This window comes from Desmodus rotundus, chromosome 4 (genome assembly GCF_022682495.2).
Source record: "Desmodus rotundus isolate HL8 chromosome 4, HLdesRot8A.1, whole genome shotgun sequence".
NCBI lineage: Eukaryota > Metazoa > Chordata > Mammalia > Chiroptera > Phyllostomidae > Desmodus > Desmodus rotundus.
Window position 1 is genome coordinate 137,799,141 of NC_071390.1, and position 16,353 is coordinate 137,815,493.

A 16,353-nucleotide genomic window follows, 5' to 3' on the forward strand; every position below is an offset into this window, starting at 1 on the left:
CCCGCCCCCCCCGCCCCTGCTGCCCCATTTTAGCTAGAAGAATGAAGCAAACTCCACTCTTTGGTTATTTTAGCTTTGACCCAACATTTATATATTTTAGTATATTGTTACTTCTCTTAGCAATATCCACTAAGTAAGTGACACAATTTTGCCAACAATTCACACAGGTGAACTCTTTAGAGACTACAGTTTCAAAGGATGTATTCCTTACATAGGACCAAATGTTTCAGATGGGCTGTCATCATGAATGACACAGTGACTGTCTGGACCAGGAAGTTCAAGACCAGCAGACTACTTCAGAGGAAACAAATGGTCATTGACATCCTTTGTCCTGGGGAGGCAGCAGTACCCAAGACAGATATTCGGGAAAAACTAGCCAACATGTGTGAGACGGCACCTGATGTCATCTTTGTGTTTGGATTCAGAACCCATTTTGGTGGCAGCAAGGAAGCTGGCTTTGGTACGGTTTGTGATTCCCTGGATTATGCAACGAAAAATGAGCCCAGACGTAGACTTGCAAGACATAGCCTATATGAGGAGAGGAACCTCAAAAAAAACTCCCAAAAACAAAACCCAGAAAGAAATGCAAGGACAGAATGAAGAAAGTCGGGGGCTGCACAGGCCAATGTCAGCACTAGTGAAAAGGAGGAGGAAAGATTCTTCAGTGACTTCATCTGAGGTGGTTGTGCAGAGGTTTTCAAGGGAGGGTTAATAAACTGAGAATGTACTGTAACCAAAAGCAGGTCTGGCTGCCTGCAGCTACGAAATCCAATACTCAAGAGGTAGGTGCCGAAGTAATGGAGAGTATTTTCAGGTGCTGGCCACGTGGAAGATGGGGGACTCTTGTCTCAAAGCCCATGTCCACATATCAGTGGAGGCAGAGGTTTTAATAAGGAGGGAGAGGGAAACAGCAGAAAGAGATCAAGGGAGAGGGTTGAAAAGTTCTCTACATGCACACGAGCACAGTTTATTCTGATACGGCAAGAGATGGCCTGGCATGTGTCATCCTGGTTTAATCATCCTGGCTTCAGCTCATCCTACCTCCATAGATGAAGGTTAGCAAATCTCCCAGAGCTGGGCTGCCTGTAGTTCAGAGTCTTTATCTTTTGAAGTTAGTGCCTAGGATTCTTATACAAACATGCTGTTCACCTATAAGCTACATATTAGTCAGAGTCAGCACTTACAGAAACAGTGTCAAAAGAATGGCAGGGTGGGTTACAATTTCTCACTGTTATAATTTTCCATTGTTACAAGAACTTTAAAAGATATTTTAAACAAGGTTTCTGAATAGGAATTTAAACTAATTCCACAGCAAATCTCTCCCCTTCACACACACAATTTTAAAAGATCCTGAAATGAAAACAAATAAATTATCCATATTACTTAAAGAAAAAATAATTAAATTACTTGAATTTTAAATTCAAGATCATCCTTTTAATGTTTACTTCCAGTCCACATTGTTTTGTTTTTCAACACGGACAAAACTACCACTTGGTATTCTGCACAGACACACATGCTTGGGCTTACAGTTAATGAATAGCTTCCCTGCTGACTTTTTTGGATTTAATTTTATTCTGTTTAACTTTGCTCTCAACACTGGTTTTTATTAGAGATCAATAATCACATTATTATGTGCTAATAGATGCCTCTAACATGTCAATAATTCTCTCAAGGATCTGGAAGCCATCATGGAAGCCATTTAATGTTGATTGTCAGTGACTGGCTAGAGGAGGGTGGTTTTCAGTTTGTAGATGGAGCCGCCCAATTTTCTCACCAGGATAGTACTATATTAATCAGGGTAAGCTATCTGCTAGAACAAAGAATCCCCACATCTCAGTCACTTAAGATACTAAAAGTAAATGTTCACTCCCATTTTCTCATAGTCAGGACCGGCAGGAGGGCTCTGCCCTACACGGCCGTTCAGGTACAGCCCCTTCTCTCTCGTGACTCTATTCTCCACGTTCTAGGAATTTTCTCCATCACACCCAGGAAAGGAGAAAGAGTGAAGATGGTGGATGGGTGGCAGGCTTTTAATGGGTCAGTTCTGGAAGATACATGTCATTTCTACCACATGCCATCGGCTAGCACTCACAGGACCTCACCTAACTGCAAGGAAGGCTGGGAACTGTCGTGTAGCTATGTGCCCGGGGGGAAGAGGAAATGGGCTTACTGAGCATCTAGCCACCAAATATCTTTGATTCTGTCACAAATACCAAAAGAAATGGCTTGCTCATGAAAAAAAAAGGCAATTTAATTTTAAAGTCTTTAAAATTAATACTGATACAATTTAAATTAAAAAATTAATAATAATACAGTTTAAGAAAGATGACCTATTATTTATACCAGCAAATCTAGTGAGATAAATAACTTTACAAGTTATTTACAAATGGCTATCTAAAATCAAAATATTTTTACTGTGATAAAATATGCATAACCTAAAATTTACCATTTTAACCATTTTTAAGTGTACAGTTTGGTGGCACTGAGGACTCTCATATTGTTGGGCAAGTGCCACCACCACCCACCTCTGCAATTTTTTCATCTTTCCAAATTAAAACTCAGTGCCCTTTAAACACGAACTCCCCACCCCACCTCCAGCCCCCGGTAACCACTACTCTGTGTTCTGTATCGATGAATTGGACTAGTCTAGGCACCTCACCTAGGCGAAAAAATATAATATTTGTCCTTTTGTGTCTGGCTTATTTCACTTAGCATAGTGTCTTTAAGGTTCATTTAAGTTGTAGCGTTATCAGAATTTCATTCCTTTTTACGGCCAAATGATATCACATTGTATGACTCTACTACATTTGTTTACCCACTCACCCATGAGTGGACACTTGGGTTGTTTCCACCTTTTGGCTGTTGTCGACAACGCCGCTGTGAAGAAGGGCGCACACATGTCCATCTGAGTCACTTCTTTGGGATATCTGTACTCAGAAGCAGTGTTGCTGGTTCATTTGGTAATCTACGTTTAGTTTTTTTTAGGAATTGCTATATTGTTTTTCACAGCAGCTGTAGACTCAGAATACTTTCAAAGATAAACTTTTAATCGGCTTCTACAAAAGCTTGTAGTGACTCACCTGTAACAGTATATAACCCCATTAAAGGTTTCCTTGAATTGGGGGATTATGTGTTTCAATATGGCTCTTTAAGAACTAGAATAGTTTTAATTTCATTTTTCCTTTGCCCCTTAGTGATGTAATAAAATACAATGAGTAGGTACTAGCACTCTCTGGGCAGTATAAGAAAATAGGAATTTAATAGAAAAAAAGGTGTGTTGAAAGCTCCATGCTGGACCTCTTGTGGCATTGGTATCTAATCAGTTTCCTAGAAATAATGGGAATGTTTTATCAGACGCAACCGAAAATTAAAGCAGGAAACTGTCACACTGGAAATTTTAACTTCCGATGAACAATTAAAACCTGACAGCGAAACGATAGCACCGTCAAGCTTTTCTCCTGCCATTCATGTGACAAATTATCTGGATTACTTCATGTTTTGCCCTCTCCAGGTTTTTCGTACAGACTCTTTTTGTGTAGACATTTAAAACAACTAACTAGGTGATGAAAACCTGATGCTTTCCCAAAGTTTAACCCAAACGGTGAGGGGTTTTGGAAGTTTGGTTTTGATTTCCTTCTCTCTGCCAATTTAGTGTTTCTGAGTACGGGTGCTGTCAGAATTCAAAGACAGGATGAAAATAAAAAGCGGTGCTTTGGAAATGAGAGTGCATTTGAACTGAACCCTTAACAGAGAGATTCATTTGGAAACCTTTGGTTCCTTAATAACGTGATTTTTATCTTGGCTATTTCATCAGACGTTGATATTTTAGGGTTCAAAAATATCTCCAAGTTAAGCTTTTCCAGGGAGAAAGGCTGAAAAATGAAGTTGGGCACAAGGCTTGATGCCAGATTATCATTTCTGACAGCAGAACATCATAAAGGAACCCTTTCATCTGTTCTTGTCTATCCATCCTCAGGGCTAGTAGATTGGGGGGCCAGTATTACAGAATATTTATTTTTATTTATTTTTATTTTTATTGTTTTTAGAGAGAGAGAGAAGGAGAAAGAGAGGGAAAGAAACATTGGTGTGACAGAGAAATATTGATTGGTTGCCTTTCACATGTGCCCTGCCGGGGACTTGAACCTGAAACCCAGGCATGTGCCCTGACCAGGAATCAAACCTGTGACCCTTCGGTATGTGGGATGATGCCCAACCTACTGAGCCACTCTGGCCATGGCATAATATTGTTTTAAATTATTTTTAAATAGGATAGCATTTGATGCTTAACTAACAGTAGTGCTTAAGTCACTTATGACATGAAATGAAATTGTAGCATATACTCAAATGCTATATACTACTAAATTTTTTCACTGTTGTACATTATATTTGCATAAATTGCTCTCCCCTTGTTTGAAAACACATGTTCACAATAGTTCCTGAAATAAAACTCCTGCATATTAATTTGATGTTTCTTTGAAGCTACTTCTGTCAAAGAGAAATGAAATCTAGACTAGTTCCTCTTTAGCACTATGTTTTTAAGGAGTAAAGCTACAGAAGTAAGAGCCTGAATGAGAAAGCCATCACAAATCTTGCACAATGGGTGTGATGCGGGCAGTGTAGAATTTAGTTACTTCCATTTAAAAAAAAAACTGAAGTCATTTTTTAACACGAATCTTGTGTATAATTTCATGGCTGGCAGCAACGACTAGTAAAACATATCACATTATAAATAATGGACTTTTAGGCCTCTCTTAACAACCATTGTCAGGTACACATTCATCTGGCTTCGTGGCTGCGGTGCCTGTAATCTAAGTGGTAGCCAGCACCGAAATCACCGTAGAAGGCTTCCTCAATCCATCTATTCATTACACAAGCTCAGTAAGAGCCTCAGCCACCCCCGGTAATATTCGACTCCTCAGTGCCCATCCCTCTGGAGTTCTTAACCTCTACATTTTTTCTTGTCTTTCCCACCTCTGGGCCCTAGTTTTATCCCTTCCCCTGTCCCTGGGATTTAAGCAGCCACCATCCTTTAGGGCGATTGCTCTCCCTCAATATTTTCTCCCTGCCTAGCCCTTACCAGCCAACTTCTCAATAACTTCTCTTATTTTTACCTACCTTAAAAAAACAAACACCCCACAAAATATTTATATTCTTTTATGACCTTTTCTGACTTAAATACATTAATTTATTTCCCAGCCTCCTCAAAGTGCCCACTGTACCAAGAAAAGCGTGGTGGAGTGGCATTAACTGACCTGGGCTCCAGCCCTGGCCTTGCACCAGCACCAGCTCTCTCTAAGACTGTGTTCTTCTCTGTAATTGGAGGAAACAGAGATCCTACTACATGCAGGTTGTTCTAAAGATTCAGCAAGATACCACAGACAAAGTGCCTTTAATACAGCCTGGCAGAGTTGGCCTAAGGAAACACCATCTATTTATTATTATTATTATTATTATTATTATCATCATCATTATTAGTCCACCAACCTTTCAAATGACAACAGAAAGTTCTTCCCATATTAGTACTCATGCACTTGTTTCTCAGGAGTCAGGATAAAATTGAATACACTGTAACCCTTAAAACTATTACCCTGTATTGTGGTCAAAGATCCTAGTACCACGTTTTGTAGACAGACTCACCCATATTCGCTAAGCCTACTTCAGCTGCATGAAGTGCTGGGGCCAGTTCAAGTGCTCTGCTACAGACTCTGTTTTACACCTGACCCAGAGACAAGAGACAATGGGCGGATAAGCCCAAAGCTGTCTGTATTCAGAATGGTGATCCAAATTCCGTTCCTGACATCAAATTGCCAGGGCAGCCCCTCTGATTTGTTATCCTTGGAGAAAACCCAAAGGGTTTTCGTAGCTACTAAAACCTCCACGTTCGAAGTTTTTCTACAGGGAACTGGGATCTGGGGGAAATGTAGCTGCTTCTTTTCCCCTTGGGGATCTATCCCAATTCTACTCAGCAGAACTAGACAGAGATGAGAAACATCTCCTTCCAGGATACTTGAGGACTATCTGCAACAGACTCAGGCTTTGGAAGTGGCTTCCCAGCGCAGCCACTTAGAGGATTATGCAGCTGCAAGCTAGCTGTTCCCTTCTGGGTTAGGACCCACCCACTGGCCCGTGGAACCTGGCCTGGAGGCTTGTCAGGTGGGGCAGTGGCCCTCTGGGCGTGGCCTAGGGTCAGATTGGGGTGTGACTGGGGCCGCAGGGCATGGGCTAGGGCTGGAGGGCGTGGTTGGGCAGAAAGTCCAGCACTTAGGGGCGGAGAGACAATTAGAAAGGGGAGGGAAGTAGGAGGGATCGGGGAGAGGGTCCAGGTCCGGGAAGCTGGGCCTTCTGAAGGTACCACCGGTGAAGAAGGCCGCGCTCCTGGCGAGGAGGGAAGGCTCCAGGAGCCAGAACAGGCACTGGAACTGCGGGCCTGGTAGGAATGGGGGTATCCCGTGCCGGGAGTCCCCGCTGCGGGGACGCTGCCTAGCTCTGCGGAAGGACTCTTACTTAAAGCAGGCCGCGCCTGGGCGTGCTGCTGCCTTTCCCCCAAAGCTCCTGGGAAGCTGCAAAGCCCAAGGTCCGGGGGTCGTGAAGCTGAGGGAGGCTTAGGAGGCTGGCCTTGGCTTGGAGGTGTCTGTTTGCCCCGAAGTCTAAGGTTTGCCCGCGAAGCCTGGCTGAAACCCCAGGCCGAGAAGCGCAGAGCCAGGCCCAAGGACCCTGCATGGCATGCAATCACAGTTGCTCCCCAGAACGCTTCTGGTCGCTCTCGGGCAGCTGTGCTGGGGCAAGGGGCTCTTCTTTCATTCTCCTTCTCGTTTAACAAGCTTCGAAATCATACCTCTAAACCTTGGGCCTCAGCGTCGCGCTGTGTTTTACCGTGGTATCGTGGTTCTGTATCATAAAGTATTCCAGACACACTTGGGTGCTTTTCTTTAGGATACTTGGGAGGACACCTCAGGCGCAGTGACACCTCTGAGCATGTTTACAGATAAAAACGTCTGCCTTGTGTAGAAACATGAGTCCGTTTGTCCTTCTGTCACCCCTACAGGGGAGGAAACTGACAAGCATTTACTCCTATCCTAAAGGATTCATCGTCATTCAGAAGGAACGTCAGTAAGAAAAGAGCCGTAAGACGTATGGCACCTACTTGTCCAGTTACAGTTCATGTTGCGTAGCCAGGAGCGGGGCACAGCAGTTATCCCATAGGCCTGATGTAATTCCAGGAAGAACCACCCCCTTCCAAAAGAAACCCCCCTGCTGCAAAGGTCAGACACCTTGCTGACTGCAGGCAGCAAGGCAGCAACTTAATTATACAAAAGATAATTTGAACACAAAATTCACATCATGCTACTTTATGAAATTATGTTAGTATTTGTGGAGGCTTGAGGTTGCTTTATTCTTATAAAATTTACTAAGACATGCGTAATGTAGATCTTTGGAATAAAATAGCAAAATACATCTTATTGTCCTTCCTTGACCTTAGAGTCATAATAGGGATACCCAGGCCTATTTTTTCTGACAGTTAGTGAAAGCTAATCACCAGGTTCTCTGTGAGCTCCGTGTGGTGCTCTAATTTATCCTCCCCTCAGCCCCATGAGACAGTCTCGTGTTAGGGGGGAAGGGAAGGCACAAACAAGTGAGGCCACACTGCTGGAAAGTATAGAGGAAAAAATCTATGTCTCTCCAACTCCAAAACCTGTGCTCTTACCCCTTAGCCACCTGTACTTAGTTTTTCACAAGTAGGTGGGGCAGTAAGAGAAGTTGTTTGTTAAAAGGACTCTGGACCCGTGTGTACGTCCCAACCCTACCTAGTGCTCATTCCAGATCCTGACTTTGTACAAATTATTTATCTTTCCTTAGCACATAAAGGTGATTGATGTCTAGATATCTCCTAGATCTAAACATCTGCAGATTCATGCAAATAAGATTCTGTGTTTACCAATTGATGATACTGCTGGTCGTGTTTGGTGTTGAAATTACAAAGTGGTCAGAACACGTCTGTTGATCCATTCAATGATTGTGCATCGTGTACCTGGTAGCACTGGGCCTCCAACCAAGAACCAGGCAAGTGAGGGTTTATATTCTGCGTGGAGGCAGAGGGGCCTGAGGAAACAAAGAAAGAAACAACGAAGAAGTTAATTACCAAGTAGGTACAAATTGCAAACAGAAGGTGTGATAGACAAGAATGAGGTGTGGGGTGGGGAGCACACTTGTTAGGTTGGTAAAAAGGAGACCTCACCAGGACCTTCTGATTTAGAAGGATGAGGTGGACTTAGTGATGCTTCTTCCTGCACTGGGACCTGCCAGGGCAAAGGAGGCAGGAAAGAAAGGGGCATGTTCTAGAAATTGCCAGAAGGTCTTTGTGGGTAGAGCTTGTGTGATTTGTTCCAGATGCAGTTGGAGACACAGGGTAGGATCATGTCATGCAGGGACCATAATGGGGGGTGGGTGGTAAAACTTCTAGATTTTCATCCAATAGCAGTGGGAAGCCACTGAAGGCTGGTAGGCAGGGCAGTGACGTGAAGATGGCTGCGATGAAGCCCCAACAAAAGGTGATGGTAGCTCAGCAAGGGTAGTGGCAGTGGAGACAGAATGTGGAGTTTTTAAGTGTCACTTTACCAGTGGGGCTTTCCTGATAACCCTACTTAAAATAACATTCTAACACTCCTCAGATATCCTGGCATTCCCCATCCTTTTATTCACTGTAGCCTTCCTCTCCATACTACTTATTTCCATAGGACACAACATGTATTTTGTTTGTAGGTTATTTGCTCCCTCCCACGAGAATGGCAACTCCCAGGGACAGGGTTTCGTGTTTTGTGTACCGTTGTTTCTGCGGCACCTGCTGTGGGCTCTTCAGACATTTCGCTGTGTGAGTGAATTTAGTCAATGGTTTGGCTGTGGATCCATAGAACCGGCTGATGAACTGGATGTGCTGGTGAAAGAAAAGGAGGAAACAAGGATGATTCTGAAATTGGGTAGATGTTGATATCAATTAGGAAGAGGAAGGCTAGGAACTGGGGTAGGAGAGATAGAAAGTTCTATTTAGTACATATTAAGTTGTGGCGCACAGATTACTTGTCTATTACTTCATTAAAACAATTACCCTGCAATTTAGCAGATTAAAACAACAAATATGTATTATCTCACAGTTTCTGTAGGTGTGAAATGTGGGTGCAGTGTGTTTGGATGCTTCTGGCTCAGCGTCTCTCATGAGGTGACAGTCAAGCTGTCAGCCAAAGCTGCAGTTATCTCAAGGCTTGACTGGGGTTGTAAGCTCTGCTTTTGGCTTTTTCGCATGCCTATTGACAGACCAGCTGACCACTGGCCAGAGACTTCAGTTCCTTGCTATATGGACCTCTCCATAGGACTGCTTCCCCCAAGAAAGAGAACCCCAGGTAGAAGCCACTGTTTTGTTTAGAACCTAATCTCCAGATGTGGCATCCAGTCAGTTCTGTGGACTTTGGTCACACAGACCACCCTGATGTGCTGTGGGAGGGTGTGAGTTCCAGGAGGGGTGGAGTTGTTCGGGGCTACTGCAGAGGCTGCCGACCACAAGGTGCATGAGATGTCCGAGGGGAAATGTCATGGAGACTGTTGGGTATAATCTACTGGAGCTCCCAGGAGAGATGTGGGCTATGGATAATTATTTCAAAGTCATACATCATGATATATGAAGTTGTTGGAAATGTATAAGAGGACCCAGGGAGAGAAATAGAGAAGGGAAGAGGACCCTGGACCAGTCTGGACAAGCCCGACATTTAGCGGTCAATAGAGGAGAAGCCAGCAAGGGAAGATGGCCAGGGAGGAGGGTAGGGGACCAGGACAATTTGTATTCTGGGGTGACTTAACTGGAAGACAGGTTTCACTGGACAAGTTTCTCTGCCCCATGAAGGGCAAGAAATACATGGAGCATGGCTGAACTGAAAAGATTTTTCTGAAAAAAGTGCAATTTATTATAACTTGAAGTGTGAATAGTTAAATTTTGACCCAGATAGGAGCAAAGAACAACAGAACACATACACAGATAGAACATATAAAGTCTTGGAAAGCCTATGCCCATGTATTTAGTGGCCCTTTGGCCTGAGGCTTGCCCCTAACTCCCTGGGATTGTAGTAGTAGGTAGAAAATCCCTATATAAGGCTTTTAGAGGTTGTTCTTAGAAATTAAGCTTAAAGACAAACTAATGAACTGTATAGCAGGGGAGGAGCAACTGATCTTGGAAAATACCCATCCTTGTTACCATATGCTTTAAGTGTTGTTATAGGAGGAGCCTTTCTCTCCAAATGCCTTCAGTACCCTAGAAACCACATAGTAACAATGCTGAGGATTGCTGATTAAGCTGGGTCCTGCTCATTGGTCCCATGAACTTCACTTAGTAAGAGGACCTGAAATGGTTGTTGAATATGTTTTTCATACACCAAATGTAGCCTCCTTTCTCTGTTTTCTTTAGGTGCTCCTTAGAGGGTATTGTCAGTAGTCCATGTTTTTCTAAAGACTTTCATTAAAAACAAACGAACAAACAAAAACCCCTTCTCATTCATAGATATCCCTCCCTCATTAAAAAATAAAAATAAAAATAAAAATAAAATACCTCTTCCTATCTGGCCACCTGGCACAAACTGGCTCTGTGGTTCTGACTACCTGTTTCATGAAAACAATATCGGTCTGAGTAGAAATCCTCTGTCCACTCAGAATGGGAGTCATGACTGTGAGCCATTTCTCTGTCCCCTCCCAATTAGGCCTGGTCAAGTGACTTGCTTTGGTCAGTAAAATACAAGAGGAGTGATATGTGTTACTTGCAGGTAGAATCTTTAAGAGCCAGTGAGAGATTTGTTAGACACTCTTCCCCTCTGCCAGAATAACCACCAGTTTCTGGATTGTGGCTACTCTGACAGTTTGGGTCATGGGGTGAAGACAATGAGCAGAGTCCCCTTGTCATTTTGTGTTAGACAAACAGGGTGAGCAAGAAGTAAGCTTTCAGTGTCTTTAGTTCCCGAGATTTGGAGATTTGCTTGTTAATGCAGCACACCCTAGCCTATCCTGACTCATATACTCAGGTGAGGTCTGAACCAGATGCCTGCAAGGATTTCTGGTCTCTCCAGTTTACCAGACCCCTTGGGAGCCTAAGAGGAAATATGCTGTATGAGGCTTGCTCTTATGGCTAATGCTCCTCTTACTGGTGGTAAGCTGGCGGGTGCACTTGTTTCCGTAATGTTCAAGTCCGCTTCATGACTTTAATCAAAGGTAGCAAAAATGACATTTAGGTGTTTAATTACATTCTGTAAGGGCAGCTAATGCTAAAGGCTCTGAGTTTTAGTTTGAGAAACCTTGTCTATATATCTATATATCTATTTCTAGATATCTGTATATCTATATTTATATATCTATATATCTATTTCTAGATACATAGAAATCTAGATATTTCTAGATAAAGATATCTAGAAATAGATATATAGATATGTGAGTGTGCGTGTGTATACATAGTGGAGCCTCGGTTCTCGCACTTATTTTGTTCCAGAAAACTGTTTGAAAAGTGGTTTGTTTGAAAACTGAATCTTTTTTGTTTGTTGCCTGACAGAGTCTTGACTGATCATACAGGTATCGACATGAAAGGATTACTGGGTACGGAATCGAGACTCGAAGTTTTGTTAGACAGTCGAGACAGAGACATTTTTTGCAAAACAACTTGGTCGCGAACCAAATTGTTTGAGAACCAAAGTTTGACTGTATGTATATACACGTATATATTTCATCTTCAGCATCCTTCCAAGTTCTCAGTATGGAGAGGAATATTCACAGGCTCATTGTTAAGAGACAATTCTTCCCAGATGTAGTTATAAATGGATGCATTTCAGAAATCGTTTTGTCATCAAAGGGCATTTGAAATGAATCGTTCATAGTTACCATTGACTAATTTTTGTTAAAGCAGCTGCAAAGAGTATTTTTAAATGAGATTTCCTGGCTATCTGGTTTCGGATCTAAGAGTAGCAGACTTAGGTTTTGCTCTCAGTGTCCTGGCAGCAACGCGTTCACTCTTTTGGTCTGACTTAAACAGAAGTGAAGCAGGGAGCATCCAGCTGTGGGCAGAGCCAAGCTGCCTTAAGGATGTTAGCTATAAATCCACTCTCCCTAGAGGTTCACAATCAAAGTTCTCCCCCTCTCTCACTCACGTGAGTGATATGATGATGATAAATTGCTTGGACATGACTGCTCCAAGCCCTAGTGTGATGAATTATGTTCTTCAGGGCATGGCCAGAGATTCTCCATTGTTAGTCTGCAACCCTGAGTGTTGGCAGTATTCCTAAATAGCCTTCTGCCATTTGTGGTCTCTGCTATGCTAGTAAATTCTCTGTTTTCACCCATCACCGTTCTTCATTCTTTTTTTTTTTAATATATTTATTGATGATGCTATTACAGTTGTCCCATTTCCCCCCCCACTCCATCCTGCCCACCCCCCTCCCTCCCACATCCCCCCCCCATAGTTCATGTCCATGGGTCATACTTATAAGTTCTTTGGCTTCTACATTTCCTACACTATTTTTACCCTCCCCCTGTCTATTTTCCACCTATCATCTATGCTACTTATTCTCTGTACCTTTACCCCCCTCTCCCCCTCCCACTCCCTTATTGACAACCCTCATGTTCTAGTTGTTTGCCTAGTTTGCTCTCATTTTTGTTTTATGTGTGGTCGTTAATAACTGTGAGTTTGCTGTCATTTTTACTGTTCCTATTTTTGATCTTCTTTTTCTTAGGTAACTCCCTTTAACATTTCATATAATAAGGGCTTGGTGATGATGAACTTCTTTAACTTGACCTTATCTGAGAAGCACTTTATCTTCCCTTCCATTCTAAGGGATAGCTTTGCTGGATACAGTAATCTTGGATGTAGGTCCTTGCGTTTAATCTTGGGTAATGTAATTATGATGTGCCTTGTTGTGTTCCTCCTTGGGTCCAGCTTCTTTGGGACTCTCTGAGCTTCCTGGACTTCCCAGAAGTCTATTTCCTTTGCCAGATCGGGGAAGTTCATTATTTGTTCAAATAAGTTTTCAATTTTTTGTTCTTCCTCTTCTCCTTCTGGCACCCCTATAATTCGGATGTTGGAACGTTTCAAGGTGTCCTGGAGGTTCCTAAGCCTCTCCTCATTTTTCCAAGTTCTTGTTTCTTCATTCTTTTCTGGTTGGATGTTTCTTTCTTCCTTCTGGTCCATACCATTGATTTGAGTCCCAGTTTCCTTCTCATCACTATTGGTTCCCTGTACATTTTCCTTTGTTTCTCTTAGCATAGGCTTCATTTTTTCATCTGTTTTTCGAACAGATTCAACCAAGTCTGTGAGCATATTGATAACCAGTGCTTTGAACTGTGCATCCGATAGGTTGGCTATCTCTTCTTCGCTTAGTTGTATTTTTTCAGGAGCTTTGAAGTGTTCTGTCATTTGGGCCATTTTTTTTGTTTGTTTGTCTTGGCGCGTCTGTTACTATAAGGGGCGGAGCCTTAGGTGTTCACCAGGGCGGGGTAACGCTGGTCGCTGCGCTGTGACGCTGTACGTGGGGGAGGGGCCGAGTGGGAGCAATGGCGCCCCCCTCACTCTCCTCCGGATTTCAATCTTCCACTCCGATACCCACAATCAAACTGGGCCACTCTGGTGCTGGTTCCTGAGTAAGTGGGCCTGTGCACACTCTAGGCCCCTGTGGGTCTCTCCAACAACCTCTCCTGTGAGGCTGGGAGTCTCTCCGGCCGCCCCAACCCCCAGGGGTGCTTTCAATCAGAGGCTTGAGGCTTTATTTCCCCGAGCTGGAGCCCTGGGTTGCGCAGCAGTCTGCTTCGCTGCCCGCCCTTCATCAGGTTTATCTGTGGGCGAATGTGGTGCCGCAAGGTGCTACCCGCCACTCTGCCTGCCCCACTCTCCACCACTCTGAGTCCGGCCCTCTGGGTTTATCTGTGCAAATGTGGGGGCCGCAGGGTCTGCTAGTGCTCGGACTGCCTGCGCCATTTGTCCCACACTCCGCCAGTCTCAGTCCCGCCACAGCCACGCGAGTCCTCTCCACCCCGGTGCCCGTCTCCGCCCCTCCTACCAGTCTGGATGAATGATTATTTTCTGTTTCCTTGGTGTCAGTCCCCCTTGCTGTTCGATTCTCTGTCAGTTCTGGTTGTGCGAGGAGGCACAGTGTGTCTACCTACGCCGCCATCTTGGTTCCCTCCCGTTCTTCATTCTTAATCATCCTCCGTCTTCCCTTGAATTCACTTAGTTAAACAACCTTTTGTTTTTTTTCTGTTCCCTGCTCACCAAAAAGGTAGGCTGTTCTCACAGTTGTGATCAGTAAACACTGAGTCTTTTTTCACGGAAACTGCTAAAGTAGTAATTATTAGTCCTTTTCATTAAGCCCAGAGTAGTAATAGCTTATCTTAATTGGATGTTTATTTAGTGTTTGAGAGGCCTTTTGAAGAGAATATTGGTAAATCCTGTTGTTAATTTAAGGCCCCTTTGTATAAGTGGATGTCCCGCTGCAAGCACAGAACCCTCAGTATTATTGTGCACCCACACGACTTCTTTTGTAATTATTTTCAAAATTATGTATGTATTGATTTCTGTAACATTGAAGATATCTTCATAAACCCTGAAGGTCATCGTGTTCATAAATCCTCAAGGGTCACACTTGTGTGTCCCATCTACTGCTACCTCCCTTATGTATCTGAAAAGTTAAATGTTGTGTCTTGGTCTCTAAAAGTTTGGAGGAAATATAAAGTGGGGGCCCCAATTCAGGAGTACTTCACATTACTCAGCTTCCCCATATGTCCCTTGTGGAATCTGCTCAACTGTTCAGCAAGCTTTCCGATTAGGCCCTGACTACCAACAGCGATAGTGATTTATGTACTCTGAGTCCACACACTGAACTATCACCTCATTGCCATCAAAACTCATCGAAAAGGGTTACATTATATTGCATATGCCTGGCCAGCCCTTTTCACAAGTTTTGCACTCACTTTACGAACCCAGAGCTTCCAGGTGTAATTAAAGTCCACTCTGTAGCTTGACTTAGACAACCTCTATTAGTGACCGTGTTAGTTTGTCAGGGCTGTCATAACAAAATGTCACAGGCTGGGTGAATTAAACAACAGAGATTAACTTTTTCATAATTCTTGATCTTGGAAGCCAGGAGTCCAAGATTAAGGTGTTGGTAGATTGGGTTTCTAATGCACTCCTCTTTTTGGCTTGCAGACGACCTCCTTCTCCATGTGTCCTCACATGGTCTCTCTGCCTGTTTGTCTGTGTCCTAACCCCTTTCCATAACTGCACAAAACAGCCCTGTTGCATTAGACTCTACCCTAACAACCCTGTTTTAATGTAAGAACCTCTTTAAAGACTGGCTCTCCAAATACAGTCATGTTCTGAGGCACTGGGTGTTAGAGCTTCAACATACGACGTTGCCGGGGCGTTGCATTTCAGCCCTTAATAATGGCTTCAGGGAAGTACCATTTTTAAGAGTCGTTTTCTTTAATTATCAAATTTGATCAAGCAAGTGATAACCACAGATCTTTGAAGGGTCTAATCAGTTTAGGAACTTAACATTACTTAGATGAGAGCTTTATCGTTGTGACTTAAAACATTGACATAATTAGATAAAAATGGAAGAAACTCTATTAAATGAATTCTATATAGTTTATTAAGCTGTTAACCATAAAACATTCATAATCAAATATACCTTGCCACCTGAACAACTACCCAAATATTTGTTTTAACAACTCACAAATATATTTACCCCAAATTTCTGCTCTGAATCAAAAACTTGCTGGGCCATCAAAAAGGGCAATGGAATAGAGTACACTGTGGTCCTATCTCTGATGTCCCTAGATGTCCCTAGAGGGTGACATTTTGTCTCATGGTGTTTAAATGTGTTTCACACTATTGCCTCCTCATTATCAAAATGTCAACAACAACAACAACAGAAAGCACAGAAGAATCTCTGATGAGAGCTGAAAACCCAAGAAGCTAGAAAAGCTCTTACTTTTAAAGAGATATTGGGAATGAAAGCATCAAAGACTTCAGTTTGACCATCATCTGTCTACGTCTGTCATTCACACTATAGTTGATTCTGTAAAGCATTCAGTGTTCCTTCAGACTAGGAGCATAGTGGTTTTTTAATAGTCAAAAATGTCTTTCATACGGCCCTGGCTGGTGTGGCTCATTGGATTGAGCACCAGCCTGTGAACCAAAGGGTTGCTGGTTTGATTCCCACTCAGGGCACATGCCTGGGTTGTAGGCCAGGTCCCTAGTAGGGGGCGTGCAGGAGGCAACCACCCATTGATGTTTCTGTCCTCTCTTTCTCCCTCTCTCTAAAAATAAATAATAAAATC

General features: G+C 43.1%; 1 protein-coding gene and 1 pseudogene across 2 annotated transcripts in view; both read left to right on the plus strand.

Moving 5' to 3' along the window:
• Window positions 1-243: 243 nt before the first annotated feature.
• On the plus strand, window positions 244-600 carry LOC112319467 (small ribosomal subunit protein eS24 pseudogene; annotated as a pseudogene).
• Window positions 601-6,295: 5,695 nt separating this feature from the next.
• The window catches only part of PTER (phosphotriesterase related), a 58,594-nt gene continuing 48,536 nt past the window's right edge, over window positions 6,296-16,353 (plus strand). For both annotated transcript variants that reach the window (XM_045183648.3, XM_045183640.3), the window contains exon 1: window positions 6,296-6,430. The gene's annotated coding sequence lies outside the window, so the exon portion shown is untranslated. The remainder of the gene's footprint in view (window positions 6,431-16,353) is intronic.